We start from the raw sequence: 6346 nt of genomic DNA, 5'->3' as shown, positions 1-6346 counted from the left end.
ACTATTGAACAAAAGTATTCAGTGGAAAAGTGTTGACAGGGTAGAAACTTTTAAGGCTGTTACACTGAAGACATTGTTAATTAGATGAGAGACTTTCTTCTGTGAGTTCACCTGCCTGAATGTTATATTGGGGCAAAATTGCAGGATGGAATGATCAAAAGGCTTCCATCAGAAATAGATGAAAGCACATTTTTAACCATTTTCAGATGGAAAAGATTTCATTTGAAACCATAAAAATTCCCGTTAAATTTACACTGCCTCTCCCTAGCTCTAATACTGCAGTTGAAAAAAATTGTTTCATTAGTTAATATTATATGAATGAAGGAAAGATTTCCCTACAGCTTGAACCTATCAAGACAACAATAGTGTGGTAAAATATATTTATAAAATGAATACATTCCATTTTGTTAATGGTATTTATTAAGTGTTTATTATTGTCAAGCACTGGCGTAGATACAAGGTATTTGGTCCAGATGCAGTCCCTGTCACCCTCTCAGGATAGCACCTGGAGAGTTTCCAGGACTCTACCAGTTTGGCCTACAGGAGGGTGAGTCAAGCAGAGGTCTACCCATTCCATTCCTAGCTTGGGCAGTGGCTATCAAGTGGAAGGCAATCTGCTACAAATCTAAACTCACCTGTGCTGGGCAGCAGTGGCATGGAAGAGAGTCAAGGGGAGAGACTCAAGTTTACTGGGTGGAAGAAGGTAATGGTAAAGCAATTCCATATTTTTACCAAGAAAACTCTATGGATACACTACCATAATGACTGCAGTTAGAAGTGGAGCATTCTGGGAGAGATGTGTCCATGGAGTTCCCAGGGGTCAGAGATGACTCGAGAGCATAAGAGAAGACAAAGCAATCCCTATCCACACATGGGGCTCTCAGTCTAAATAGGAGGGAGAAAGGATATTGAATCCCCATTTTGCAGTCATGGAGACAGAGGCACAGAGAAGTTAACCAACATGCTCAAAGTCACCCAGCAATCAAGCAGTGGAGCCGGGATTAGAACTGAGGTCCTCTGAGTCCCAAGCCCGTGCTTTATCCACTAAGCAGCATTTCTTGAAAAAGATGCTAGAAAGAAATCTATAAATCATAGATTTTTGAGAAAAATACATCTCTCACTAATGGTGAAACTGAGCTCCTTATCTTCCCTCCCAAACCCTGTCCTCTCCCTGACTTCCCTGTCACTCTGGACAGCATGACCATCCTTCCCATCTCACAACCCCGCAACCTTGGTGTCATCCTTGACTCAGTTCTCTCATTCACACCACACATAATAATAATAATAATAATAATAATAATAATGTTGGTATTTATTAAGCACTTACTATGTGCCGAGCACTGTTCTAAGCACTGGGGTAGATACAGGGTAATCAGGTTGTCCCACGTGAGGCTCACAGTTAATCCCCATTTTACAGATGAGGTAACTGAGGCACAGAGAAGTTAAGTAATAATGTTGGTATTTGTTAAGCGCTTACAATGTGCAGAGCACTGTTCTAAGCACTGGGGTAGACACAGGGGAATCAGGTTGTCCCATGTGGGGCTCACAATCTTAATCCCCATTTTACAGATGAGGGAACTGAGGCACAGAGAAGTGAAGTGACTTGCCCACAGTCACCCATCTGACAAGTGGCAGAGCCAGGATTCGAACCCATGACCTCTGACTCCCAAGCCCATGACACATCCAATCCATCACCAACACCTTCCAGTCTCACCTTTACAGTATCACCAAGATCTGCCCTTTCCACTCCATCCAAATGGCTATCGTGCCGTTACAAGCTCGCATAATATCCCGACTGGAATATTGTGTCAGCCTCCTCTCTGATCTCCTTTCCTCCTGTCTCTCCCCACTCCAGTCTATTATTCATTCTTCTGCCCGGATCATCTTCCGACAGTAACGCTCTGGACATGTCACTTCCCTTCTCAAAAACCTCCAGTGGTTGCCTATCAACCTTAGCATGAAACAAAAACTCCTCACTCTTGGCTTCGAAGCTCTCCATCGCCTTGCCCCCTTCTACCTCATCTCCCTTTTCTCTTTCTACTGCCCACCCCGTACACTCTGCTCCTCTGCTGCTCATCTCCTCACTGTTGTCCCCCATTCACGTCTAGCTCACCATCGACCTCTGGCCCACATCCTACTACTCTCCTGGAATGCCTTCCCTCCTCATGTCCACCAAACTAACTCTCTTCCCCTCTTCAAAGCCCTACTAAAAGCTCACCTCCTCCAAGAGATCTTCCCAGGCTGAGCCCCCCTTTCCCTCAGCTCCCCCTTCCCTCCCCTCCCCCCCAACCTCTGCTCCTCCCCCTTCCCCCTTCCCCTCCCCTCAGCACTGTGTTCATTTGTATATATTATGTATTACCTTATTTATTTTGTTAATGAGGTGTACATCCCCTTGATTCTATTTATCCTGATGATGTTGTCTTGTTTTTGTTTTGTTCTGTTTTGCTTTGCTGTCTGTCTCCCCCGTTTAGTCTGTGACCCCATCATTGGGCAGGTATTATCTCTATCTGTTCCCGAAATGTACACTCCAAGCACTAGTACAGAGCTCTGCACATAGTAAGCGCTCAATAAATACTATTGAATGAATGAATGAATCATCTTTGTCAATATGTTCGCTCATCTCAAATGTCACTTAGAATGGTAATTAGCCTTAAATTGAATTATTCCTTCTGTATAAAAATCATACATTGTCAGTTAAGAAAATGTTGTTAAAACTGCATTTAGTGCTCAAATAATGTTGAAATAGACCTTAAAATGACTTTTCCATTTAGCCACTTTTTATTGTTACTGGATATTACTGTGGTAATATTTTGACTTATGTAAATGAAAAATCACTTCAGCTAATAGAAATAGTAAAATTCCTAAGACATAGAGTGTTGACCTATAGCTGTTTTGGATAATGATAAAGGAAATTAATTTGATTCCAAAGCTTTCATTCTATATGTTGTAGAAAAAATGCCTGATATAATAAGAGCTGAGAACAGAGTTTGACATATAGTAAGTGCTTAACAAATACCATAAAAAAAAGGATGCTGAATAATGAAAACGATTCTTCAGATTTTCAACTCTTCTCTGGGGATTTCAGAAACTGCTAAATGAAGTGACGGAGTTAACTAAGCACACAAGGAGACATTCATTCTAAAAAAATGAAAACCGAAAGCATAATTGTGCTTTTCACCATGACGTATTTTATATGTTAGCCCTTTAAGAGATAGTCTATCATTTCTTTCAATAAAGTACTTCCACAACCCCTTTTCAAACAGTGGATGCTGCTGATAGTAATGAAAATAACACCTTATTTTTACTGTCGTTTTGTCACCATATTTTATTCTTCTACTTCAAAGGAAATCATAGGTTTTATTGGTAACATGTATTTCCACCACAGACCTGATAGTGACATTGTAAGGGCATTTCATAGGGTCCTGATCACTCAGTCATTACATTTTGTTCTATTTGAATGCTCTCTATCACCAGGTTGTCCAAGTGGAAGTTACACATCTCCTCACACTTTTCAAAATAGGTAAATGGTGATCTGATTCCAGTTGTTCTCTCAGTAAAACTCAGATCCATTTAGGGAGTAGGTCCTGATTGCCTAGTCGATCAGTCAACACGATCACCATACTTTGAGAATTGACAATAATTAATAAGGCATTTTGAAATACTTGAAATTTTTTAACTCAAGGGCCTTACCTATTCAACACCTGTGTCTTGTTTCATGGGGATAACTCTGGTTATAGTCTTGGATGCCTAAGGGGAAAATTAACCGTTACTGCCAGGAAACAGTTATAAAGATACAAAACCAAAGCATTATTTAGCCAAGATATCAAATATCAAAATATTGTGCCTCAGATTCTTTGTTCAAGATTCATTCATTCTGTAGTGATGGTGGTAGAAGTGGTAGTACTAATGGGAAGTACTCAACAAATAAATAACCCGATCCCCGCCCAGTAAGAGCTGACACTTAAATAGAAGAGAGAGATTTATAAATATTTTCAGATACATTAATTAAAATAAATAATTGAATCAAGTGATGGTATAGTACTGTGTGCAGAGCACTTTGAAGAATGTAATACAATAGAGATGGTAAATGTGTTCCCTATAAGTGCTGAGGACAGGTAAAGTTCCTACTAAGTCAAACATGGAATTGGACATATCCCAGTTCATAAGGGAGGACTTACTTATTGAACTATCCATTGTGAAAACTACATATTCAGATTCTTGGTATTCTCAGCCCTTGGCTGACCAGTTTGGGTCATTACTTGTACCTTGTGATTAAGGTAGCTGATCAAGGTTCTGTCCCTAGCAAATAGCAGAACCATTTGATGTGGCAGCAAATATACCTTGAAACCAACATGATATAAATTCCAATACCCCACAGGATAAGTGGTGAAACAACTGTAGCTGAAAGTAGTTCTGTTCTTTAAATATAACTATTGTAAATTCATCTCTAAAGTGTTGCCCCCCTAGACCCCCAGCCTGAACTTCTCAGGGACAATCTCATCTTTGGTAGTCAACAACTAAAGTCTATCTGAACAAGAAACTGAGAAGCTTTGTGAGCTAGTAGAAAGAGCATGAGTATGGGAGTCAGAAGACCAGGGTTCTAATCCTGGCTCTGTTAATTTGTTTTTGTTTTATGGTGTTTGTTAAGCACTTAGTATGGGCTGGGCACTGTACTAAGTGCTGGGTTAGGTACAAGCTAGTCAGGCTGGACACAGTCTAAGTCTCACATGGGGTTCACAGCTTTAATCCCCATTTACAGATGAGACAACTCTGGATCTGAGTTGCCCAAGGTCATGCAGCAGATGAGTAGCAGGACCAGGATTTGAACCCAAGTTCTCTGACTCACAGACCTGTGCTCTTTCCACTAGGCCTTGCTGCTTCTGTGCCTTGCCTGCTGTGTGATCTTGCGCTGGTCACCCAACTTCTCTGTGCCTCAGATTCCTCAACTCCCTCCTATCTAGACTGAGTCCCATGTGCTTCAGGGACTATGTCTGACTTGATTGTCTTCCACTCATGCCACCGCTTAATACAATGCTTGCCACATAGTAAGTGCTTAATGAATGCTTAATGCTTACTACTATTATCATTGTTATAATTAATAAGAATCTAGTGACAAAGGCTTAGTGTACGTGGTGAACAACTGAACACTTCACCTTAGGAGGACATAAGAGGAAATGGGAGTTGCAATCCATCATATCATAGCTTCAAAACCCAGTTGGGGTTATAGCTACCTAAAATCTACCAGGCAATAAATAGTAATTCTTGATGGCTTAATATGTACAATTCTTCTCTTAGTGCTTGGCTAAGAATCAAGACAGCATATCCAGCTACTATATATCCTGAATAGTATATAGCAAATATGTATTTACTATATACTTTGTGGCTGTCCCAGAAAGTGAGAGGAAAAAAGAGGACAATGAATAAATAATGCTATGTAAAACCATGTTCTCTGCTATTACTGGATCATACCAATAGCCCTTTCGACCAGAAATCTGAAAATGACCAAGGCTGCCTAGAACATTATTTGTCAGAATGAGCATTCTTTCTCAAGGTTAGGGATAGACCTTCTAGAAGGGATAGATCTTCTAATATATATATATAATTCCCCTCTATAGTCCTAACTTTTTTTCTGTAATTTTGGTCCACTCGACTATGAGAATTTCAAATCCCTTTTGAGCCTGTTGATATTGTATCCTGCACAAAAAAATGACCTCTTTACTAACCTCTAGGTGAAGAACTCTTTTTGTTTAGTTTGAAACTACCATACTCTAACTTCAGTGGGTTCCCAAGATCCTGGTGTTGTGGGATTTGATAAACAACACTTCTATGATCTCCCTGCCTAACCCCAACTTTCTCCATTCTGTCCAGGCACGAAGTACTTCATGATCATTTCATTCCTGTTCCTGACTCCATTCCATTTCTCACCCCCAACCCTAAAACTGTCACAACCTTTGGCTATCAGATTTCCTTGCTCTTTTACATTACATGATAAAGCTTTTCTCAATCAAGTGAAAATTAGGTGGCTGCATCATTTTCCCCTGTCCCACTTTCCATTTATGACTCAAATTAAATAAACAACTTACACTTACCTATACTCTAACTGTCTTACTTGAGCATAATGTGAATTTTATTTATAACTTGTGCTGTTCATTAATATTCTTGAGAGTCCCACAGGACTCTTCCACTAGCGGCAATCCCCAGCACTCAAATTGAGAAAGATGAATTTTCACAAGGTTTAATTACTAACAGGAACTTTACAGATAGCTGCAGACTTCACTTGCACAGTCACATGAAACCCCTAAACTACCAATTGGCCTAACACACACACACACACACACACACACAT

At 40.1% G+C, this 6346-nt stretch overlaps 1 non-coding gene across 1 annotated transcript; it reads left to right on the top strand.

The window, feature by feature from the left end:
• The first annotated feature begins 487 nt into the window (after positions 1–487).
• Positions 488–625, top strand: LOC114809293. The gene has a single exon (XR_003757080.1). It is a non-coding gene; the product is annotated as a small nucleolar RNA SNORA7 (small nucleolar RNA).
• The last annotated feature ends 5721 nt before the right edge of the window (positions 626–6346 follow it).

This window comes from Ornithorhynchus anatinus, chromosome 2 (genome assembly GCF_004115215.2).
Source record: "Ornithorhynchus anatinus isolate Pmale09 chromosome 2, mOrnAna1.pri.v4, whole genome shotgun sequence".
NCBI classification, from domain to species: domain Eukaryota; kingdom Metazoa; phylum Chordata; class Mammalia; order Monotremata; family Ornithorhynchidae; genus Ornithorhynchus; species Ornithorhynchus anatinus.
This window is presented reverse-complemented; position numbering and strand designations above follow the sequence as displayed.